Source organism: Humulus lupulus, chromosome 4, assembly GCF_963169125.1.
Source record: "Humulus lupulus chromosome 4, drHumLupu1.1, whole genome shotgun sequence".
In the NCBI taxonomy this organism is placed as follows: Eukaryota; Viridiplantae; Streptophyta; class Magnoliopsida; order Rosales; family Cannabaceae; genus Humulus; species Humulus lupulus.
The window spans coordinates 52,575,125-52,601,131 of record NC_084796.1 but is presented as its reverse complement, the minus strand read 5'-3'; the positions used below and the strand labels follow the sequence as shown (position 1 = coordinate 52,601,131).

The 26,007-nt window shown below is 37.5% G+C and overlaps 2 long non-coding RNA genes across 3 annotated transcripts; both read right to left on the bottom strand.

Moving 5' to 3' along the window:
- Window positions 1–6,159: 6,159 nt before the first annotated feature.
- Window positions 6,160–10,071, bottom strand: LOC133828963 (uncharacterized). Of its 2 annotated transcripts, XR_009891417.1 has the most exons (4): window positions 9,759–10,071; window positions 9,598–9,676; window positions 7,986–8,051; window positions 6,160–6,362 (listed from the first exon to the last, which is right to left on the bottom strand). It is a non-coding gene; the product is annotated as an uncharacterized LOC133828963 (long non-coding RNA). The 2 variants fall into 2 exon arrangements; XR_009891418.1 differs by lacking the exon at window positions 7,986–8,051.
- A 6,459-nt stretch (window positions 10,072–16,530) lies between these two features.
- Window positions 16,531–20,375, bottom strand: LOC133828961 (uncharacterized). Its single transcript, XR_009891416.1, has 4 exons — window positions 19,738–20,375; window positions 19,577–19,655; window positions 17,965–18,030; window positions 16,531–16,562 (listed from the first exon to the last, which is right to left on the bottom strand). It is a non-coding gene; the product is annotated as an uncharacterized LOC133828961 (long non-coding RNA).
- Window positions 20,376–26,007: the final 5,632 nt, after the last annotated feature.

Here is a 26,007-nt window from a genome sequence, read left to right as displayed (position 1 = left end):
CTGGAGCTCCCCATGGGGAAGTACTATTCCTGATGTAATATTTATCCATTAGCTCACCCAATTGCTTTTTTTTCAATGTAGCCAACTCTGCAGATGCCATGCGATAAGGTATAGTGGAAACTGGTTGAATCCTGGGAATCAAATCAATGCAAAACTTGATCTCTCTATCAGGTGGTAGTCCTGGGAAATCTTCAGGAAACACATCTGGAAAACCACTAACCACAGATATCCAAGGAAACTTGTCTAGAGGCCTATACTCATCCTCAATTGCAAACAGACTCCCATAACACTCTGAGTTTCTTTTCCCACCTAAACATGCCTTAAGGATAGGATTTTGCCTTATTGCATTCATGTTTGCTCGATATACAATGAAATCTCCACTTGGAGTTAAAAGAGTCAACCTTTTGTGTGAGAAATCTAGAATGGATTGGTACTTAGACAACCAATCCATGCCAAGAATCACATCAAATTGTCTCATCGGTAACACTATCAGGTTTCCTAACAACTTATGTCATTCAAATACAATACAAACTGATTTACAGATGGTGGATACCTCACCATGCCCTCCCATAGGTACACTCAACTGCAATGTAGGACTAAAAGTTTCTCAACTCAAACCCAACATGCTAGAAAACATTAATGATATACAAGAATGTGATGCACCAGAATCAGATAATGTATGAGCCTAAGAGTGTGAGGTAAGAATTATGCCATCCACAACTCCTTGGCCTGTTCCTCCTTGCACATCATTACCACCAAGAGCATAGGCTTGACCAGAGGCTTTTCCTTCTTCTTGGTCAGATTTCTTTTTCCAACATTTTTCCTTATAATGAACTTTAGCTCACAAGGCTAACATCACACACTCGTTCATGTCTGTAAAGGTTATGGTAATGGTTTCATCAAGTGTTGTAGTCCTCAATCGAGTCATGAACTTTTCAATCAAAAGAAACTGATCAACGATACCAACATAAACATAGAAGGTCAACTCTACAAACTATATGTAGAATTCATTCACTCACATCCATCATTATCTAGTCATTCTTTGATCTCATCAACCTATCATTGATCTTAAGTTATCAAATGATCCAATCAAGTCCTCCTATGAGATGGATTAAAATGTTTTTCTTTGAAAACTCTTCTCAAAATTTCCTCAAGTCATCCCATTAGTTCCTCTCATCCTACTTAAGGCTTCCTACCAATCTGGTGCACTCATTTCCAACTTGGACACATTAAAATTAACATGATACTCTTCAGGTATTTCCATAATGTTTAAACTCTTCTTTATCTACCTCAACCATCTTTCAGCCACCATGGAATCTTGTCCACCTTTAGACTTAGGCATTTGAATCCGATGGAAAATCTGGAAGTGATGGCTCTGTCGGGCAACTGAATCCATCTGTTGGGCAGGAATTCCTCTTAAAGCCTCAGGAATGGCATTCATAAGCAATGCAACTGGCAGAGAGGGAACCTCAGTCTCAGGGACATCAACAGCAAGCCTTCTCCTTGTTGTCATTCCTTTCGGAGGCATTTTCTCAGGTCAGTAAATCAAAAGCTAAGTAATTAGTGAGGAATGGATGTTATCTATATACATACGCCTTTATACATCAAAATACTTTATTTTAAAATAAATTTAATCTATTTGGTGACGCACTCTGAGGTGTTGAAACCCAGTGCTCCGATACCATTTTTCTGTCATGACCTGAGCCTTAGGCTGTGGCAGATTTGTAATATTATAACTTGGGTGGTCAAAGGTCAAACTTTGACCCTTGTTGGAAAATAGTCTATATAAATGATCATTTAGTTTATATTAAATAGTACTATAATTATAAGTCAAAATAATGGAACAACTCCTATAATTATATATAAAAATATAAGTAATAAAAGCATGATCATTTATCATTATACATAGAACAACAATATCCCCACAATTATCATTAATAAAACCCCTGCATGGTTAGCATTAAAAACAAAACATACATCACCATGTATAAACCAAAATAGAGAGAAACCACAAATAATCATAAGAGCATAGTTACATGTACACATCACATCATCCACTAGTGTAGAGACCCAGAATATTTACTTAACTAGCTAGATAGTAGTAGTAGTAGTAGTAGTAGTAGTAGTAGTTAGTATTAGTTTGTAGTATGTTAGATTCCGTGGATTTTTATTCAAGTCGGGACTTAGTTGGAAACTCATAGCAATAGTTATGAATTTTATAAGTTTAACCTATAGTTTAAGAATATTAATTATAACATAAGGTTTGATTAATATTGCTGGTCCTAGGTGTATTATTTATTATAACCTAAGGTTTAGATGAAGCCAATAAGAATATGACATTTGTCATAAGCATGATTATTAGGTAATTAGAGTTTGTTATTTTATGGTTAGTTAAGATAATTGTGGATTAGGTTGTTATTTAGATAATTAAATAGATTTTCCCGTAACTTTAGGGTACTGTAACTTCCGACCAATTTTTGATCTAGTTATATTATGAATTTTGAAAAATAGTATTTCTATAAAGTTGTAGATAATTGAATTAGATTTCTAACAGTATAAAGATGGTCTAAATCGGAGTCATACAGATCCAGTTATGTTGATTTTACTATAGGTAAGTTTAGAGTTACGAGATTTAGGAAGTTAGAAGTTAGGATTCTATTTTTCTTATTTGTGTTTTTAATTTTTAAAACAAGCTTTGACTCCTTAGACTTCCCTCTGAATGATTTGACCGAGTCCTAAGCCTTTGACTGAAGAATATTCAAATATTTGCAATTAAATTCATTATTTTTATTCAAATCCAAAAAGAAGATCTTTATTACTAGAACTATATAAATAGGACTTAAATACCAACCCTTCCATTCACTCTTCAGTTGTGATCAGACTCCAAGGTGCTAGTACTACCATAGAGTGAAAAACACTTGGGTTGGGAAAAAGCTTTGAGATTCTTAAGCTTTATAAAATACTTGGGATGTGAGGTTTAGTGTACTTCGGTATTGGAGTTAGACCAATCCATAAGGTCAACTAAGGTACTCTTATTCTTTAAGTTCAATCCTTTAAAACTGTTTAGTTTTCTTAGTTTCTTTTATTCAGATCTTAACTTTCATTATTGGTTCTTGATTAGGTTCTTGAAACTTAAGTTCTTTCTTGGTAAGTTTCTTCTTGATGGTTTAGTTCCACAGTCATTCTTTATTCTTTAGAAATACTCACCATTTGTATTGTTGGTTTTAGGAGTGTTCCAAATCCCGTCTTTGTTCTCAAAAATCCCAGTGTTGGTAAGGAAAATAGGATAGATTTTATGTGCCTATATGTTATGTTATGTTTATGTTATGTTATGTTATGATATGTTATGCTATGATATGTATATGTATGATATGTTTTAGTTCTTGGGTATATGTTTTGTTTAGATAACAAGCATATAATTTGTTTAGATAACAAATAAATTGTTAAGATAACAAGTCCCAATAGTATATTCCTTGGGCATATGATTTGTTTAGATAACAAGCCCCATAAATTTATATGACTTGTTTAGATAACTAGCCCTGTAGAATTATGGGCATATGATTGCCTAGCTAGCAAGCCCCAAGATGTATGATGGCCATTGTAATAGATGTTTTTGTAGCCATATGTTTTATAGTGTATGCTTATGATATATGATATATGTTTTAGATAGTCTTATGTTCTTTTATAGTATTTGATGTAGTCTTATGCTTATGTTTACGATGTATGTTTTTTTTTTTAGTAGATTTTCCTTACTACGCATTAGGCTCATTCTTTTATTTTAGTGTGATGCAGGAAAATGATTATGGAGGCAGAAGGATTCTTGGTAGCATTGCATGTGTGTTGAGGATGAATGGAATGGATGGGCTGCATGTCGATCGAGGATGACGTTTATTTTAGTCTTTTGAAATATGTCTATTTTGTAATTCCGCATTCAACTTTTTTTTAACTTGTTTTTAAAGCTATATTTATGTTTTGTAAACAATGGGATCCCATACCATATCACGTTTTATTTTACATTTTTAATAAAGACATGCTATTTCTTATATTTTGGGTTTTCAATAAATGCATGTTATTTCTTATGTTTGTATCGAAATAGTAGCTATGTCTAGTAGTTTTAATAGTCCAAGGTCTTAGAAATAGTTGGGTCATTACTGTTGGTATCAGAGCAACTGTCCATTTACATGAAGTTCTCCTTGATACACACGCTCAAGCTCCGATTCTAACCACCAATGTAAGTGTTTATGTTATAGTTGTTATGATTATGTGTATTATCCCTTATATTTTCAGTTAAGAATATTTATAAATTAGTTTATTTTTTTCGTTATTTATTTTATTTATTATCTTTGCATTTATGATTGTATATAGTGAAAACATTTTTCCAAATAAATATCATTGTTATTTTTTAATGACATGTATGAGTTTGATTTTCTTTTACAATCATAATAAATAATAAATTTAATGAATAATGACCAAGTTCGGTGAGGGTGGATACGAATCAATGAACCGGGTTCTAAATTGAGAGTTAAGGGGCCATAGTAGTGGGAACGATTTTACTGATCCCAGCCCTCCCTCAATATGGTTAACTTTGGAACAACGATGAGTTTCAAGCCTGAGAATTAAGTCATATAGGATGATCAGAAACAGACTTAGAAAATGATAAAGATGGCTTATTTTTTTAAGGTTTAGAAACACACCCTAATTACAAAGAAGGCTTATATAATTCTTTTCATAAGTAGTCATAATTAATAGGTCCAAGTTATGTTTTCTTAGAATAAGTTTTGCCTTAGAGCCTATTAGGGTAAGTTCTAATATGTTTTCTCGAATATTAGAATTTTGCTGATGATGTCGCTTAGAAGGTTTGCACGCACAAACGCTAATGCCTCCAACACCGCTCCTGAGAGCAATGAAGCCCCTCCAGTTCGCAGAAGGTTAGTGCGTTCTACCACCAACCGAAGCACACCGCAGCCGCTGCCAGTTGACAACACTGCAGAAATTGCAAGACTACGACAACAAGTGGAGGAATTACTAGAGGAACAACAACAATAGACTCAGCCTCCACCTCCGCCGCAACCACAGCCTCAGCAAATGGCTCAAGTACCCCATCAAGTAGGTCCTTATGGGGGATGGCCAATGGCGAACCATGCGCCATACCCAGCTCAGCACATGGAGCCAATCTATGAGAGGTTTCGTAAGCAACACGTTCCAAACTTTGAAGGGACAACAGACCCCTTCGAGGCAGAAGAATGGCTCAGAAATGTAGAGTCGATCCTACCGCATATGAATCTCGGCAACACAGACCGCATATCCTGCATTTCGTCTCTGCGTAAGAAGGATGCTAGAATATGGTGGGACTTAGTTCAGCAGACTAACGATGTCGCCACCATGACATGGACAAGATTTGTGGAGCTGTTCCACAAGAAGTATTACAACTTGGCAGTCATCGCTACAAGGTTCGAGGAGTTCACTATTTTGAAGCAGGGCAACTTGACGATAGTAGAATATGCTTGGCAGTTCGACAGATTAGCCAAGTTTGCACCAGAGATGGTTCCAACTGACTTTCTGAGGGTGACCAAGTTCGTTAGAGGACTTAGACCAAAGATTGAGCTAGAAGTTAAGCTAGCAAACCCAGGAAATACTACCTATGCCGATGTTCTAGAAACGGCAATAGAAGTAGAAAGGCTTCAGGCAAATGTTAGTAAGGAGAAGGCTAGTAAGCCTGAGCCTAAACAGCAGGGTCAACCTCAGAATGGTCGGAACAACCACAACAACAGCCGTCAGCATAGCAATAGTAATAGTAATGGTCAGAAGAGAAGGCATCCAGATGATAAGCTGGCCAATGGTGATAAAAGAGCACGAACAAACAATGGAGGCAATAAGTCAGGTTATGTAGAATACCCGCAATGATCTAAGTGCCAAAAGAAACATCTTGGGGAATGCCATGCAAACATCAAGGGATGCTTCAACTGTGTTCAGGAAGGTCACCGAAAGCGGCAGTGTCCTCAGCTCAAGCAAGAGGAGAAAATGGACAATACAATGGTTCCTGCTAGGGTATTTGCTTTAACCCAAGGAGAAGGTGATGCTTGTAACGACCCGGATTTTCAAGACTCGATAATGCGGAAATATAAATGTTTTCATTTAACAAAATGTCTCAAAAACCCATAGAAAAAAAAACTTTTTAAAAAGTCGTATGGCCATACTTAACATTTAATTACAAACATGTTTTATAAAGATTAGAGTGAGCCTAGTTTAGGAAAATTACACAACATTTCCAAAAATAAAAAGGCTTCCCAAAAGGTCGGTCCACATGTACATTTGCAAGGAAGACTCCAGCGCTCACTGCTCTGCCTTGCCCTTGCACTGACCTACAACATGAAACAACTAGGTAAGCGAAAACGCTTAGTAAGATCAACTTTCAAAAAAAGCATGTAGAGAATTAGGGTTCCGGACCCATCCGGACCCTAAACAATCAATTTCAAGAACGCTAAAGCGTCCTGGCAAACTTATGGTCATGCCTGATAACCAATGATAAATTAATTCGTAACTAGATAAAAATCCTGCACTCAGAAAATCCCAGAACAAGCAGATATATTATATCACAACTATATCTTACCAACAATTATATCCCTGCACTCAGAAAATCCCAGAGCAAGCAGATATATTATATCACAACTATATCTTATCAACAATTATATCCCTACACTCAGAAAATCCCAGAGCAAGCAGATATATTATATCTCAACTATATCTTATCAACAATTATATCCCTGCACTCAGAAAAATCCCAGAACAAGCAGATATATTATATCACAACTATATCTTATCAACAATTATATCCCTACACTCAGAAAATCCCAGAGCAAGCAGATATATTATATCACAACTATATCTTATCAACAATTATATCCCTACACTCAGAAAATCCCAGAGCAAGCAGATATATTATATCTCAACTATATCTTATCAACAATTATATCCCTGCACTCAGAAAAATCCCAGAACAAGCAGATATATTATATCACAACTATATCTTATCAACAATTATATCCCTACACTCAGAAAATCCCAGAGCAAGCAGATATATTATATCACAACTATATCTTATCAACAATTATATCCCTACACTCAGAAAATCCCAGAGCAAGCAGATATATTATATCTCAACTATATCTTATCAACAATTATATCCCTGCACTCAGAAAAATCCCAGAACAAGCAGATATATTATATCACAACTATATCTTATCAACAATTATATCCCTACACTCAGAAAATCCCAGAGCAAGCAGATATATTATACCACCATATAATTCGAGACCAACGCTCGATAATTTCCAACAATTCAGGCGTAACTTGCCCTCCAACATAATTTCTAATCTGTAAAAGAGAACCGAGTCTCCACACTAAGATCTAGCCAATAAATATCCTCAACAATGGTAACTATCATGTTACCTAGGGCATCGCGATCTATCCAAGAGTGTAATCCAATTTACACGGTTTTACGGAGACTTCTATGTTAATCAGTGGTGCTGGTGAGCAGCTACCCCTAGGGTGTTCAACCTCACTCAATCTTGGCAACCCCTAGTATTTCTAGGCACTCTCACGGAATGGCCAATATTCACGGCTGCTATCCGGGAATAACTTATCAGAGCACTTGCTCGGATTCTAACCGTCCAATGATTAAGTAAGCATGAGGGCCCCTAGGTCCCATTTATCTTGGCGCCCCTAGGTTTAACCAGCTTATCCTCATCTCATGGCCACTCGTCGCGGTAATGAACCGGACATAAATAAAATCAAGCAGTGTGACGGGGATCAACCGTCTAGGATATGACGGACTTCTACCGTTCATATTTTCTAAATCAGCACTCACTAGACTAACGTCTCTAAGCAACTTTCAATGACAGCCTACATATGTGCATGTATCCCTATACTAACATACAAGACAATAATCATTTCATGTTGCAGCCATACAATATAAGTTGACTTACTTGGAGTCCTTAGCGCTCAGCAGGTTTTCACCCTCCAACGTTCAGTCCAGTTACGCTTAGCCAATACTGTAGTTATCCATACAGTATACTCGGATTAATTATGGCACTAATAATTCATTATTATTATTTTGGGCAGTTTGGTCATTTTAATAAAAGTCATTTGTAAGGATTTACAATCCTTATTTGGTTTTAAACCTATTAAGGAAAGTTATACAAAATATTCGAGACTAAACCCTAAGTCTCGGGGAGACCTATCCTAAGGTCTCGATACCTAGGCTCGGGTATCACAATGGTATTTCCCACAATCCGCTAAAAATCTTATTCTTTCAAGGTATCGCTATTAACCCGCACTTTCGACTAGTCGGTTAAAATATGTAAGATTTTAGCCGGTATTATATCCAGAAAATACAAATAAATTCCTTAATTATTTTTAAAGAAAATAAACTCTTTAAATTTTCCTTTTATTTTTCTTAAGGTTTTAATATCTAAAAACCGTTTTAAGAAAATTGCCTAATTTGTCTTAATTAGGAAAACCGTTATAAATTTCTCATCTTGACTAATTAATTTTCCAAAAGCAATTAATCAATTTTACTTACTAGGAAAATAATTTATTTAATTATTTTCTCAAAATATAGGGTTTTAAACCCTCCTTTAATTTATTAACTATTAATAAATTAAATCTCTTATTTTTAGAAAGAATAAAAACTCTTTAATAAAAATAATTCATTTAAACTCAAAGGGTAAATTTTAGTGAAAATATGATTTCAAGACTTACCATTTTATATCTTGAAATAAGCAAAATTTTACTTTTTACCTTATGTTCCAAAATCTCATTTTTACACTAAGTGTGAAAAACTTATTTTTCACATTTTTAACTACATACTTCGTTAGTTCATAACTTGAAATTTACTTACCCAATTGTTACCAAAATTTCCCAATTCCATTTTTGTTATGCCATTTAGGTCTTTGTAAAATCTTAGGTCAAAATGAGCATTTTTGATTGGTGAAATCATTTTCCAACAATGAGGTAAAAATGACCTTATTTTCAAGTCCTTATTTTTTCCAAACTTTGACAGTTAATAACTTTCAAACCGTTTAATATTTTCTTACCAAATTTTACAGTGGACTAATAGGTTATGCCAGAAATATGTCCACAAAATTTTAGAAAAAACTGGGTTCATTTGCCCTATACAGTGGCTGTCCAAACTTGGTTCCGAAAATAAGAATACGAAAAAACAGTTTTTTACCTAATCTTTGAAATAGCATAACTTACTCATTTCTAAACATTTTTTAGTGTTTCAAAAGCTCAATTTTATGTACTCAATCTCAACAACATCACAGTACAATTAAATTTTACAAAAAAAATATACAGTGGCTGCTTGACCCCTTGGAAGTCACAGCTCAAAACATGTTTTGTTTTAGGGTATCCTACAAAACCCTTGGGGGTTTTGGTTCCCATTTTCAAAAATCAATACACATGCATCATAAAAATTATTAAACAACTACCATAACCTTATTACATCATCAACAAGAAACTCTAAGCATTAGATATACAAAATAATGCTTAAAACTAAAAACCCTACAACAAAATCATCAAAAGTAAACTTTTTACCTCTTTGGTGTTCTTGCTTAAGGTTTGGACCTTCCTATAAGCTTTGACTCCTTCAAAACCTTTCAAAAACCCTAACCAACTTCCTCCAACAACATAGGTAATTAGCTATTTGAAACTCTATGATTAAAACTTGACAAAAGTCTAGATTAATGAAACTTTACCTTAGGGAAAACCCTTCCTAGACCAAGACTTAGCTTCCAAGTTTCTTTGGTGTTCTTGGGGTTCAAAATGGAGAGAACACTTGAGAGAGTCTTCAAAAATCAGATGAGAGTGAATGAGGGAGGGAGAGTGGTCGGATTTGGGGGTTAGAATGGCTCACACAACTCTTCAAAATATCACAAAACACTTGAGTGCTTTTCTACCCACTTGCCCACTTGACTTCTTAATTAAATGGGATTTGAATTTTATAAAATTGGGTTCACACCACTCTAAAATAGCACATGGCCAGCCACCCTTTTCCATATATGTGACCATTAATTTTATTTTTTATAAAGGTTTATAAGAAGAAAAGTCCAAATTGACTTTTGACACCTTTTTTCACTCTTATTAAGTTTTAATCACCAAACTTAACATTAATTAATTAAATTAAATGTCTCTCACATTTAATTTAATTAATCACATAATAAAATTTAACCTAAGGTCCATTCATGGAATAAAATTCCCCATTTCGGCAAAATTAGGCATTTAACACAAAATGCCCTAAAATTTCCATTTTCTTTTAGGTTTATTATTTTTGACCAAACCTTAACTTTTATGAATGTATTTTATGCCCAAAATATAATTGCCATGATTTTTCGTTTTATTTTCCGAGATTTTTACCCGATCAGGGTTTTTGTGTCGGTCCAGGACCGAAAGTCTTATCTTGACTTTTAAAATCACAAAATTCATTTTTTGGCTAGCAATAACTCATGGAATACTTACAAACAAAATATAATATTATTTAAAATAATATTCTTAACCCGGGGGAAAAATCCCGACTCGAGTCGTTTAAAGGTACCCGAAAATGCAGGACGTTACAATACCTACAATTTATAAAGGTTTCGTCCTCGAAACTTAAAACAAATGAGGATACAGCTCCCTCATCTTGTCTTCTATTTCCCAAGTTGCCTCTTCAATGCCATGGTTACACCACTGCACCTTTACCAATGGCACCGTCTTGTTCCTCAACACTTTTTCCTTTCGGTCTAGTATCATAACCGGTTTTTCCACATAGACGAGTTGAGGATCCACGCTCAGCTGCTCATAGCTGATTACATGCGAGGGATCACGCATGTATTTTCTCAATAAGGATACATGAAACACATCATGCACCTTAGACAAGGCGGGCGGAAGAGCTAAACGATAAGCTACTTCCCCGACCCTCTCTATGATTTCGAAAGGTCCAACGAACCTTGGGCTAAGCTTTCCTTTCTTTCCGAATCTCATAGCCCCTCGTAGCGGAGCTACCTTCAGCAGCACATTATCGCCAACCTCAAACACCAGGGGTCTCCTGCGTCTATCAGCATATTTGCGTTGTCGATCAACCGAAGTTTGCAAGCGTTGCCTTATCCGTCGGATGTCCTCTGTAATCTGATCAACCTCATCCGATCCGAAAAACTTTCTTTCATCGGTCTCGTGCCAATGAATCGGTGATCGACCTTTCCTTCCATACAACGCCTCATACGGAGCCATCTTGATGGAATCATGATAGCTATTATTGTAAGCAAACTCTATTAGTGGAAGCTTCTCATTCCATGACCCTTGAAAGTCGAGCACACAGGCTCTTAGCATATCTTCCAGTGTCTGAATTGTTCGTTCACTTTGACCGTCTGTTTGCGGGTGGAAAGAAGTGCTAAACTTCAGTTTAGTACCTAACCTCGTTTGGATTCTATTCCAGAATGTTGAGGTAAAACGTCCATCGCGATCTGATACGATGGAGTTGGGTACACCATGCAGTCTCATTATTTCTGCAATGTAAATATCTGCTAACTTATGTGCGCCATAAGTTACCTTGATCGGCAAGAAATGAGCGGACTTAGTCAGCCTATCCACGATAACCCAAATGGCATCGTGCCCCTTGGGAGTGGTTGGTAGACCTGTGACAAAGTCCATAGTGACCATCTCTCACTTCCATTCCGGAATTTCTAAGGGTTGTAATAATCCGGCTGGTCGTTGATGCTCGGCCTTTGTCTGTTGACAAGTCAAGCAGTGTGCCACATATTCTGCCGTCTCCTTTTTCATCCCAGGCCACCAAAAGTACTTCTTCAAGTCTTGGTACATTTTTGTGGTACCCGGATGCATGGCATAAGGAGCATTATGTCCTTCGAAAAAGATCTGCTTCTTGATCGTCATCCTCAGGAACACATATTCTTCCCTTGAACCCCAATACTCCATCCTCGGAGATATGGAATCCTGGTCGCCCCTCGTTCCTCACTTCGTGCATCAATCCTTGAACCCAAGGATCGACTAACTGCCCGCCTCTTATATCTTCCATAATGGTAGGCTCGATAGAAAGGTTAGCCAATTGACCTACTACTATCTCTAAATCCAAGGTAGCAAGGTCGACTTGTAATTGCGGTGAAATTTCCTTCACTGTCATCACATAAGCACCTGGTTGTAGACTCAATGCATCTGCCACCTTGTTTGCTTTTCCCGGGTGGTACAGAATGTCGCAGTCATAGTCGTTAAATAGTTCCAACCATCGACGTTGTCTCATATTCAATTCCTTCTGAGTGAAGAAATACTTCAGGCTTTTGTGATCAGTGTAGATGTCGCAGTGTATCCCGTATAGGTAGTGCCTCCATATTTTTAGAGCAAAAACCACTGCTGCAAGCTCCAGGTCATGAGTGGGATAGTTCTTCTCATAATTCTTTAGCTGTCGAGAAGCATAAGAAATTACTTTTCCGTGCTGCATCATCACTGCTCCCAACCCTCGGCCTGAGACGTCGCTATAAATAGTATATCCCTCTGTGCCATTGGGGATTGTCAGCACTGGGGCAGTCGTCAATCTTGTTTTCAGCTCCTGAAAACTCTCCTCACACTTGTCAGTCCATTCATATTTGACGTTTTTGCAGGTAAGGGCAGTCATTGGTGCGGCTATTTTGGAAAATCCTTCCACAAATCGCCCGTAGTATCCCGCTAACCCAAGAAAACTTCTAACCTCATGCGCATTTTTCGGAGGTTTCCACTGCTTAACAGCTTCTATCTTGGGGGGATCTACTGAAATTCCATTTCCCGACACTATGTGCCCCAGAAAACTTACTTTCTCTAGCCAGAATTCGCACTTCGAAAACTTAGCATAAAGCTTTTCATCTCGCAGACACTGGAGGACCAGTTCCAGATGTGTTGCATGCTCTTCTTGGCTTTTCGAGTATATCAGAATATCTTCAATGAACACGACAACAAACTTATCCAAATACTCTCGAAATACTCGGTTCATGAGATCCATGAATGCAGCAGGCGCATTGGTTAGTCCAAAGGACATCACTAAGAACTCGTAGTGACCGTAACGCGTTCTGAAGGCCGTCTTTGGTATATCCATCTCCTTAACCTTGAGCTGATGATAGCCTGATCGCAGGTCTATTTTGGAAAATACTGACGCTCCTTGTAGTTGATCGAAAAGATCGTCGATCCTCGGTAATGGATATCGGTTCTTGATCGTCACTTTGTTCAACTCCCGATAGTCAATGCACATTCTCATCGTACCGTCTTTCTTCTTAACGAATAAGATCGGGGCTCCCCATGGAGAATGGCTTGGCCTTATGAACTTCTTGTCCAGTAACTCTTGCAGTTGTGACTGCAACTCCTTGAGTTCAGCTGGTGCCATCCTGTAAGGAGTCTTTGAGATCGGCGCAGTTCCCGGAATCAACTCTATCTCAAACACAATCTCTCGGTCTGGTGGAATCCCTGGGAGATCTTCAGGAAATACATCAGAAAACTTGCACACAACCAGTACATCCGATGGTTGTTGACTCGTTTCTTTATCCTTATCCACTATGTTTGCCAGAAAACCGATGCACCCGTCACTCAACATTTTTCTCGCCTTTATCACAGAAATCATGGGACACTTCTTTTCTCTTGACGTACCCTTGAACTCGAATGGTTCTTCTCCTGCTGGAGTGAAGACCACTTTTCTACGCTTGCAATTGATAACTGCTCCATATTTGGTTAACCAATCCATCCCAAATATGACATCATATTCATGTAGGTCCAAGACTAATAGATCCACCATTAGCTCACGATTTTCAACCCAAACTGGTACGGCTCTAACCCATGTCCGCACCAGCATATCCTCACCCGAAGGCAAGGATACCCCACCAATAACAGGCATAGGCTCAGGACTTCTATTTAATTTTTCCACAAAGGATGCAGATACAAAAGAATGTGATGTACCAGTATCCATTAATGCATATGCTGAGGTTTGGGCGATAGAAATCTGACCTGACACCATATCAGATGGGCCAGCTCCTTTGTCGCTTTGTGTAAGCGCATAAACTCGAGGCGGAGCTCCAATTTGTTTATGTTGGTCATTTCCATTGCCTTGGCTGGCATTCGACAATCCTTAGCAAAGTGCCCTGGCTTTCCACAGTTAAAACAGAACCCGCACTCGCCCCGATGGCGGCGGTTACACTTGTTGCACAATGGCCATTGTTCAAACTCACGTCTCGGCTGTTTGTTGTGACTAGCCATTGCCTGATTGGGAGGTCCCCTAAAAATCGGTCTTGTGCCTCTTGGATTGTTTGTTCGCCCCGAGTTCTGGCTGAACCTCGGGTTGAACCTTCCCCTTGGGCCATTCTGATTGGCCTGAAACTGTTCGGGGTTGTTGGCAGTGTACCTCCTGTCTTCGTTCTTCTGTGGATCTGGCTTGTCTAACACGGCCCAAGACTCTTGGCGAAGAGCCCGTTCCACAGCTTCAGCATACGTCTCTGGGCCAGTTCTACCAGTGTCTACACACCTAGCAATGTCTCTGCGTAGGCCCTTCATAAAACTCCAGGTCTTATTCTCTTCAGTGCTCACCTGGTTCTTCGCAAACCTAGACAGCTGGTCAAATTTTTGAACGTAGTCCTGCACGCTCGATGTTCCCTGCTTCAGATTAGTGAACTCATTCACTTTGTGCTCAATCACCGCCTTACTAAAGTACTTGCCATTGAACAAGGTCAAGAACTCTAGCCATTCCATCTCGGCAACGTTATGCCCTTTCTTGGCTGCGTCCCACCAGATGCGGGCATCTTTTCTCAGCATATAGGTCACGCAGACTACCTTCTCTCTCTCAGTAGTTCCAATGAAGTCGAAGATTCTTTCCAAGATACTAATCCATTCCTCTGCCATTGAAGGGTCACTGCTCCCCTCGAATATAGGTGGATTTTGGTTGCCGAACCTTTCTGATATAGGTTTTGCTCGGGCAGCTCTTGGCGCTTCTACTGGCTGTACAGGTTGCTCAATGATAACCTGCGGGCCAAGGTTTTGTTCTTCATTGGTTGCAGGTGGTACTTCGTAGTTCTGAGAATTGTTGGGTGGTATAGGTAGTCGTCCCAAAAAGGGTGTTAAATCTTTCAGCTTGGAGGGCATCAGCGTCCTCCTGTCTCTTTTGCCCTCTTTCTATTTGAGCTCCCTGCGTCTCCACTAGCCTATGCAGATGGTTCATCTGCTCGGCTATCTTGCGAACTCTATCAGCTTGGTTTGGAGCTCTAGCGGCAGGCGCGTTCTGAGCTCTATCAGCAGGTGTGGCCTGGCCTCGGCCAGCAACACCCCTTCCTCTTTGAGCTCTTGTCCTTACCAATTTTTTGATTTCAATCAAAAGCTCTTAAGCGCATAAGGACGAGAAGTTAATATTGACACAGATAGTTAATCAACCTAATTAAGCACACCAAACATATCAAGCACAACAAGCAATCAACATTTTTTAACAAAAGTTAGCAACTTCATTTCATAACCTATACCATATACAACAACGTTTGAAGTTTGGGTTGGCAAGTCTAAGGGATTTACAAAATTAGCCCTAAAAAAAACAAACTTATAACCCTTCTAGACCAGTTACTAATTTCCTTAATCATATTCAAGGTAGGTATATATTTCAAAACTAGGTGGGTTTCTAACACCTATGCAGCGCCTAACACCTAGTCGGTGTCGCTGTCAGCGGCCATATCAGGACCTCCATCTAGATCCTCCTTGAGATCTTCCTCAGTCTGATCCATCAGCTCCTCATAAGAAATTTCCCCGTCGCCGAGTTCTGCATTAGCCACTTCCTCCACTGGCAGGTTCTCAGCTACAACTACACCAATGTCCTACAACCTAGTCGGTTTGCAAGGTCTTTACAAAAAGTATCAACAAGACCCTCACAGCATAACCTAATCTAAGCTGTCCATCAACATATCCATCTCTATGTTGGTATCCTCGTCAGACTGCTCGAGATCCTCATCTGGCTCTACTGAAGACTTCTGTCATGTACTGCGTACATTGCCAAATGGCACGCCAATGTCGTCATTCGTACTCGAAATGGCAAGGAATTCTCATCGTTAAAGAGTCTATAGAAAATCGATTCTAGGTATATCGACCATAACCTACAATTTATAGAATTGAGGTGAATAAAAAGAAATCAACATACTAAAGGAAGAAACAATACTTACAATGAGTGCCGGTCTATCTTTGCGAAATGTACATGTGGGTTGTCTACAGAACCGGCTCAACTCGAGCTCTGATACCAACTGTAACGACCCGGATTTTCAAGACTCGATAATGCGGAAATATAAATGTTTTCATTTAACAAAATGTCTCAAAAACCCATAGAAAAAAAAACTTTTTAAAAAGTCGTATGGCCATACTTAACATTTAATTACAAACATGTTTTATAAAGATTAGAGTGAGCCTAGTTTAGGAAAATTACACAACATTTCCAAAAATAAAAAGGCTTCCCAAAAGGTCGGTCCACATGTACATTTGCAAGGAAGACTCCACCGCTCACTGCTCTGCCTTGCCCTTGCACTGACCTACAACATGAAACAACTAGGTAAGCGAAAACGCTTAGTAAGATCAACTTTCAAAAAAAGCATGTAGAGAATTAGGGTTCCGGACCCTAAACAATCAATTTCAAGAACGCTAAAGCGTCCTGGCAAACTTATGGTCATGCCTGATAACCAATGATAAATTAATTCGTAACTAGATAAAAATCCTGTACTCAGAAAATCCCAGAACAAGCAGATATATTATATCACAACTATATCTTACCAACAATTATATCCCTGCACTCAGAAAATCCCAGAGCAAGCAGATATATTATATCACAACTATATCTTATCAACAATTATATCCCTACACTCAGAAAATCCCAGAGCAAGCAGATATATTATATCTCAACTATATCTTATCAACAATTATATCCCTGCACTCAGAAAAATCCCAGAACAAGCAGATATATTATATCACAACTATATCTTATCAACAATTATATCCCTACACTCAGAAAATCCCAGAGCAAGCAGATATATTATATCACAACTATATCTTATCAACAATTATATCCCTACACTCAGAAAATCCCAGAGCAAGCAGATATATTATATCTCAACTATATCTTATCAACAATTATATCCCTGCACTCAGAAAAATCCCAGAACAAGCAGATATATTATATCACAACTATATCTTATCAACAATTATATCCCTACACTCAGAAAATCCCAGAGCAAGCAGATATATTATACCACCATATAATTCGAGACCAACGCTCGATAATTTCCAACAATTCAGGCGTAACTTGCCCTCCAACATAATTGCTAATCTGTAAAAGAGAACCGAGTCTCCACACTAAGATCTAGCCAATAAATATCCTCAACAATGGTAACTATCGTGTTACCTAGGGCATCGCGATCTATCCAAGAGTGTAATCCAATTTACACGGTTTTACGGAGACTTCTATGTTAATCAGTGGTGCTGGTGAGCAGCTGCCCCTAGGGTGTTCAACCTCACTCAATCTTGGCAACCCCTAGTATTTCTAGGCACTCTCACGGAATGGCCAATATTCACGGCTGCTATCCGGGAATAACTTATCAGAGCACTTGCTCGGATTCTAACCGTCCAATGATTAAGTAAGCATGAGGGCCCCTAGGTCCCATTTATCTTGGCGCCCCTAGGTTTAACCAGCTTATCCTCATCTCATGGCCACTCGTCGCGGTAATGAACCGGACATAAATAAAATCAAGCAGTGTGACGGGGATCAACCGTCTAGGATATGACGGACTTCTACCGTTCATATTTTCTAAATCAGCACTCACTAGACTAACGTCTCTAAGCAACTTTCTATGACAGCCTACATATGTGCATGTATCCCTATACTAACATACAAGACAATAATCATTTCATGTTGCAGCCATACAATATAAGTTGACTTACTTGGAGTCCTTAGCGCTCAGCAGGTTTTCACCCTCCAACGTTCAGTCCAGTTACGCTTAGCCAATACTGTAGTTATCCATACAGTATACTCGGATTAATTATGGCACTAATAATTCATTATTATTATTTTGGGCAGTTTGGTCATTTTAATAAAAGTCATTTGTAAGGATTTACAATCCTTATTTGGTTTTAAACCTATTAAGGAAAGTTATACAAAATATTCGAGACTAAACCCTAAGTCTCTGGGAGACCTATCCTAAGGTCTCGATACCTAGGCTCGGGTATCACAATGGTATTTCCCACAATCCGCTAAAAAGCTTATTCTTTCAAGGTATCGCTATTAACCCGCACTTTCGACTAGTCGGTTAAAATATGTAAGATTTTAGCCGGTATTATATCCAGAAAATACAAATAAATTCCTTAATTATTTTTAAAGAAAATAAACTCTTTAAATTTTCCTTTTATTTTTCTTAAGGTTTTAATATCTAAAAACCGTTTTAAGAAAATTGCCTAATTTGTCTTAATTAGGAAAACCGTTATAAATTTCTCATCTTGACTAATTAATTTTCCAAAAGCAATTAATCAATTTTACTTACTAGGAAAATAATTTATTTAATTATTTTCTCAAAATATAGGGTTTTAAACCCTCCTTTAATTTATTAACTATTAATAAATTAAATCTCTTATTTTTAGAAAGAATAAAAACTCTTTAATAAAAATAATTCATTTAAACTCAAAGGGTAAATTTTAGTGAAAATATGATTTCAAGACTTACCATTTTATATCTTGAAATAAGCAAAATTTTACTTTTTACCTTATGTTCCAAAATCTCATTTTTACACTAAGTGTGAAAAACCTATTTTTCACATTTTTAACTACATACTTCGTTAGTTCATAACTTGAAATTTACTTACCCAATTGTTACCAAAATTTCCCAATTCCATTTTTGTTATGCCATTTAGGTCTTTGTAAAATCTTAGGTCAAAATGAGCATTTTTGATTGGTGAAATCATTTTCCAACAATGAGGTAAAAATGACCTTATTTTCAAGTCCTTATTTTTTCCAAACTTTGACAGTTAATAACTTTCAAACCGTTTAATATTTTCTTACCAAATTTTACAGTGGACTAATAGGTTATGCCAGAAATATGTCCACAAAATTTTAGAAAAAACTGGGTTCATTTTCCCTATACAGTGGCTGTCCAAACTTGGTTCCGAAAATAAGAATACGAAAAAACAGTTTTTTACCTAATCTTTGAAATAGCATAACTTACTCATTTCTAAACATTTTTTAGTGTTTCAAAAGCTCAATTTTATGTACTCAATCTCAACAACATCACAGTACAATTAAATTTTACAAAAAAAATATACAGTGGCTGCTTGACCCCTTGGAAGTCACAGCTCAAAACATGTTTTGTTTTAGGGTATCCTACAAAACCCTTGGGGGTTTTGGTTCCCATTTTCAAAAATCAATACACATGCATCATAAAAATTATTAAACAACTACCATAACCTTATTACATCATCAACAAGAAACTCTAAGCATTAGATATACAAAATAATGCTTAAAACTAAAAACCCTACAACAAAATCATCAAAAGTAAACTTTTTACCTCTTTGGTGTTCTTGCTTAAGGTTTGGACCTTCCTATAAGCTTTGACTCCTTCAAAACCTTTCAAAAACCCTAACCAACTTCCTCCAACAACATAGGTAATTAGCTATTTGAAACTCTATGATTAAAACTTGACAAAAGTCTAGATTAATGAAACTTTACCTTAGGGAAAACCCTTCCTAGACCAAGACTTAGCTTCCAAGTTTCTTTGGTGTTCTTGGGGTTCAAAATGGAGAGAACACTTGAGAGAGTCTTCAAAAATCAGATGAGAGTGAATGAGGGAGGGAGAGTGGTCGGATTTGGGGGTTAGAATGGCTCACACAACTCTTCAAAATATCACAAAACACTTGAGTGCTTTTCTACCCACTTGCCCACTTGACTTCTTAATTAAATGGGATTTGAATTTTATAAAATTGGGTTCACACCACTCTAAAATAGCACATGGCCAGCCACCCTTTTCCATATATGTGACCATTAATTTTATTTTTTATTTTTTTTATTTTTTATAAAGGTTTATAAGAAGAAAAGTCCAAATTGACTTTTGACACCTTTTTTCACTCTTATTAAGTTTTAATCACCAAACTTAACATTAATTAATTAAATTAAATGTCTCTCACATTTAATTTAATTAATCACATAATAAAATTTAACCTAAGGTCCATTCATGGAATAAAATTCCCCATTTCGGCAAAATTAGGCATTTAACACAAAATGCCCTAAAATTTCCATTTTCTTTTAGGTTTATTATTTTTGACCAAACCTTAACTTTTATGAATGTATTTTATGCCCAAAATATAATTGCCATGATTTTTCGTTTTATTTTCCGAGATTTTTACCCGATCAGGGTTTTTGTGTCGGTCCAGGACCGAAAGTCTTATCTTGACTTTTAAAATCACAAAATTCATTTTTTGGCTAGCAATAACTCATGGAATACTTACAAACAAAATATAATATTATTTAAAATAATATTCTTAACCCGGGGGAAAAATCTCGACTCGAGTCGTTTAAAGGTACCCGAAAATGCAGGACGTTACAATGCTAGTAATAAATTGGTTACAGGTTAGATTTCTATCCTCAATAATGTATGTTTTGTATTATTTGATTCGGGAGCAATATACTCGCATATCTCGTTAGGAATGATAAAGATTAGACAAACCTTGTAGAACTAGGTTTGTGACATAGTTGCCTTCGGGTAAAATAGTCCTATCATTGTGGATAGTACGAGGCGTACCAATCAAAATCGAGGACGTAGAACTAGAAGGAGACCTAATAGAGTTGGAAACCAAAGACTTTGACATGATATTAGGCATGGACGGGCTAGCAAGGCATGGCGCAACCATCGATAGCAGACGTAAGCAAGTGATGTTCGAGACTCCTGATGGTCAGAAACAATGCTATATGGGAAAAGTTTTAGGACTACATACGCCACTTATTTCGTCTCTCAAAGCTCAGAAGATGACAGAAAAAGGATGTCATGCATTCTTAGCCAACGTTACGGATGTGGTAAAGGAAACACCACTAAAAGTTGGAGACTTCCACATTGTAAAGGAATTCCCAGAGGTATTTCCTGGCAACTAGCAGGATTGCCGCCGACATGGGAGATAGACTTCACAATCGAACTAGTCCCGGGCACCGAGCCATTCACTATGGGGAGCACCGGTTCTATTTTTGAAGAAGAAGGACGGAAGTATGCATATGTGTATAGATTATCGCGAGATGAATAAGGTGACAATTAACAATAAGTACCTGCTACCCCGACTTGACGACTTGTTTGATCAACTCCTAGGGGCAACCGTGTTTTCAAAGATTGATCTACGGAGCGGGTATCATAGCTCAAAGTACAGGAAGAGGATAATCCCAAGACGGCTTTTAGAACTCGTTATGGACATTACGAGTTTCTAGTTATGTCTTTTGGTCTTACCAACGCTCCAGCCGCGTTTATGGATTTAATGAATAGGGTCTTTGTGGATTATTTGGACGAATTCGTCGTAGTGTTCATCGATGATATCTTGGTGTACTCAAAGGACAAAGTCAAACATGAGGAACATTTAAGGTTGATCTTGTTACGACTAAAGGAGCATCAACTTTACGCCAAGTTCAAAAAGTGTGAAATTTGGCTTTCGCAAGTAACGTTCCTCGGGCACATAGTATCCAAGGAAGGAGTTGCAGTATACCCATCTATGGTAGAGGCTGTAACGATTGGCCAAGACCAAAGAACGCGTCTAAGGTATGAAGTTTTCTGGGACTAGCAGGTTATTATTAGAGGTTCGTAGAAGGCTTTATTAAGATAGCCACTCCGTTTACCAACCTAACCCGGAAACAGCAAAGGTTCAATTGGATTGATAAGTGTGAAGGGAGTTTCCAGTTGCTTAAGGATATGCTTAACACCAGTACTTTATGTACCGACACCCAATGATAAGTTTGTAGTCTATTGCGATGCATCGAAGCAAGGATTGGGTTGTGTGCTGATGCAGAATGATAAGGTGATAGCCTACGCCTCAAGGCAAACGTAGTTGCTGATGCGCTAAGTAGGAAGAATTATGGAAATCTAGCATCATTAGTTGGAATAGAAAAGCCGCTACAGCAGGAGCTGATCAATGCTGGAATAGAAGTAGTCATTGGTAACCTGACTAACTTGTCCATCCAGTCAAGCCTGTTAGAAGATATACGGATTGGGCAAGGACATGATGACACATTAGTAGCACATATGGATGCAGTTAGAGAAAGGAAGGCCACAGATTTCCCAATATCTAGTTAGGGGATATTAAGATACAAGGATCGGGTATGCATGCCAAATAATCAAGGGATTAAGATGAAGACTTTAGAAGAAGCACACAATACCCCATACTCAGTTCACCCTAGATCGACCAAGAGGACTCACGATCTTAAGGCAATGTATTGGTGGCCAGGAATGAAGAAGGATATAGTGGAGTATGTGTCTAAATGTTTGGTATGCCAACAAGTGAAAGCAGAACATCAGCGGCCTGCAGGTTTATTGCAATCACTTAGCATTCCATAATGGAAATGGGATGACATAGCCATGGATTTCGTGATGGTTTTGCCACGAACAAGTAAGCAGCATGATTCAGCTTGGATAATAATAGATAGACTAACCAAGTCAGGTCATTTCCTGCCTGTTAAGACTTCATACACATCAGATTAATACATAGATATTTATGTTTAGGAGATAGTACGACTGCATAGAATCTCAAAGACAATAGTATTCGATAGAGGATCGGTGTTTACATCGAGATCTTGGAGTAAGTATTTGCAGCTGATAGAATTCTCCTACCACAATAGCTACTAGTCAACAATCGGGATGGCACCCTACAAGCTACTTTATGGAAGAAGGGTCGATCGCCGTTGCATTTGGACGAGGTAGGAGAAAGGCAACTACTTGGACCTGAAGCTGTTAGAGGAGCTCAGGATGTAGTAGTGCTGATTAGAAAGCATATGCTCGCTGCTCCAAGCCATTAGAAAAGTTATGCGGATGCCAAGCAGCGTGATGTGGAATTCAAATTCGGAGATCAAGTCTTCTTAAGGATATCTCCTATGAAAGGTGTGAAGCGGTTCGGGAAGGAAGGCAATCTTAGTCCCAGGTTTATAGGTCCTTTTGAGATATTGGACAAAGTGGGAGCAGTTGCATATAGATTAGCCCTACCGCCGGCTCTAGCAGATAGTCACAATGTGTTCCACATCTGATGCTGCGTAGATATGTGTCAGACCCATCTCACACTACAACAATTATGCCCATATATTACATTAAAATATAGCATATTTTAATAAGTGTTATGGTCGCATGGTAATAGAAAAAGACACGGAAAATGGCGGTAAATGAAATACACAGGCGCCAAATGAAACAAAAAAGCAATCTGTAAGGTTGAATCCCTAATTTATCTACACGCCTCCTCTGTTTCTTTCTCAAACTCAGTAACTCTCTCTCTTTCTCTCACTCGTTCAATCTTTCTTTCTTTCTCTCTGTTAGTTGCAGGTGTGTAACAAGGTGATGGGGCCTGCGGCTTGGGTCGTGTGACAGGGAGGCTTGACTCTTGGGTCTACGGCGTGGCTGGCTCGTGGGTGTGACGGTGCTTGTGGCGATGGGTCTATGGCGTGGCTCTACTCGTGGGTCGGTCTTTTTGTCTCTACAATCTGTTCCTGTTGTTCGTTGTCTTCCTCCGTCTCATCTACCACAACTTCCCTCCCCATGTTTCGCCGACTCCGACGGAGATTGACTTGCAGAGAAATGGTCCAGCAGGCTGTACAGGGAGGGGCTCCAGCTGCTTACGCCCAAGAAATGGAGAGGCTAACCGCTAAAGAATCCCTTCTTCTTGCTGTGAGTCTCAAGTTTTAAGAATTTGTGTATTGTAGTTGATAAGACCTAGCATTTGAGCTTTGAATTTGGGATTATTTATTTATTCAGTTTAAGGATTCTGGGGGTTTTTCCAAGCTTCAATTTTTATGGGATTTTTACTTGTTCAAGCTAATCAGGTCGCCATTCTTGGAGGGTCGGTGGGATTTTTTTCAGGGCTGATGTCTTCCACGCAGTAGTTGAGGTGAGTCTTTCTTTGATTTAGAAAGCGATTTTTTCATTCTTTGTTTCAATTTGTTTGGCAAAAGAGATGACTTGCGGCTCATTAGATTATTTTGCATATGCTTTTTTCTTTTTGAACTTTCTCTCACTCTTTTCCCTCGTTGAAGAATAGCAAAATAAAAAGGGTAATCTTTATTTCTCCTTCGACATTGACAAAGAGTTTATGATTTTTGTTAATATTTTTCACATGCAGCAATAATTCAAAGTTTACCCATACCAGTTTAGGTCAATGTATATCATGTGCCCATAATAATAATAAGCAATTATAAACTAACATATGATGTTGAACACTACTTGAGTTGTCAACTCAAATTACAAGTTACTGAACTTTGATCACTCATAAGAAGTTAATTCAAGTAGTGATGAGCACCCATACCAGTTTCCTCCATTGCTGCCTGCTATGATGTGCATAATCTATTTTCTTAGCTGTGGTTATCTCTGTTTTTGGTCTTGATGATTAACTGTTATATGGTTTTTTTTTTTTTTGTGTTACAATTTGTACTTGTTTCTGTTATAAAGAAATAATAGTCTGGTTGTTTTCAATATATTGTTTTGGGTTATCTTTCAGGAGAGTTTTGGTTGCGTTGGACTTTGTCAAAGAAAATTTGTCAGGGTTATATTTCCCATTTGATCTGTGACATTCCATATTCCAATTTCTTCTATGTTGACCAACCCTCTTTGACCCATTTTCTCTGTATTTTGGTTTGTATAGGCACGAAGTTCAAAATTACTTTGTGTTAATAATAAAAGGAGAAAAAAATGGCATCTTTATTTTGTGTTAATAATGTTAAAATTAGAAGCTTCTAATTTTGAAAGATGAGAATATACTAACTTGGCCATGTTTATTAATCTTCCCAAAGTCTTAATACTTCATATGGTTTAAAGATGATTTGAGCACTGATACCATTGTTATTAGCCCAAGTTTGTAGTGAGAAAAGGTTATGGTTGGAATCTGAAGCTAATGATTTTTGACATTTTTACTGCAATAACGAGAAAGATTTAGTATGTTCATTATAGAAGCTATATATTCGACATAGCAACAATAAATTAGGTCAATGTGAAATGAAACCTGTTTCAATCCACTTTTACCATTAAATTTGTTTTATGCATTGTAGAGTGTAGTTTTTGAATTTGAATCATGGACTTTCTATTTATCTTGTTCCGATCTGCAGTCCATGCAACGAGGCGATCCAGCTTGGGTTGGTTATATATATGCCTTCTTAATCTTTTCTGGAGTGGTATGGCTTCTATCTTTCAAGAACTCAAATAAAGTAATGTGCTTTCTGCTTAAAATTGTAACACTTTTGTACAGAACTAATGGCAAGTTGAAATCTTAATATTTAAATAACTTTTATGGACTACAAGGAGATTATTGGAATGAATCAAGTTGTAGTGTGAGATAGAAGTTATTTAGGACAGTTATAAATTTTCAATTCATTAATATGTTTATTATGGCAGCCAACAAGGTTTGACAAGTTTTGGTATATGATTAACTTTTGTATGAATTTCTTGAAAAGTTTGTGTATACACTTGAAAGACAAAAGCCTAAATTATGTAATTGCGAAATTGCAAAATTTAATATCTGATTTCTTAAGTCATGCACACATGAGAACTTATACTGCAATTTGATGTTTTCTTAGATATTAAATGCTTTTCTCCCCCTCTATAGCAAAGTTTTGTTGCTTATTCTTTGGAAAACCGACATAGATGTTCCTTTAATATCTTTAGATTTCTGACTTCCTTATGTTTTAATTCATAGAAGTAAAGAATACAAAGAAAATAGAGTTGCTGATTGTGTTCATTTTAAGAATTAAATGATCTTTTTATTCAGATTAGAAAAA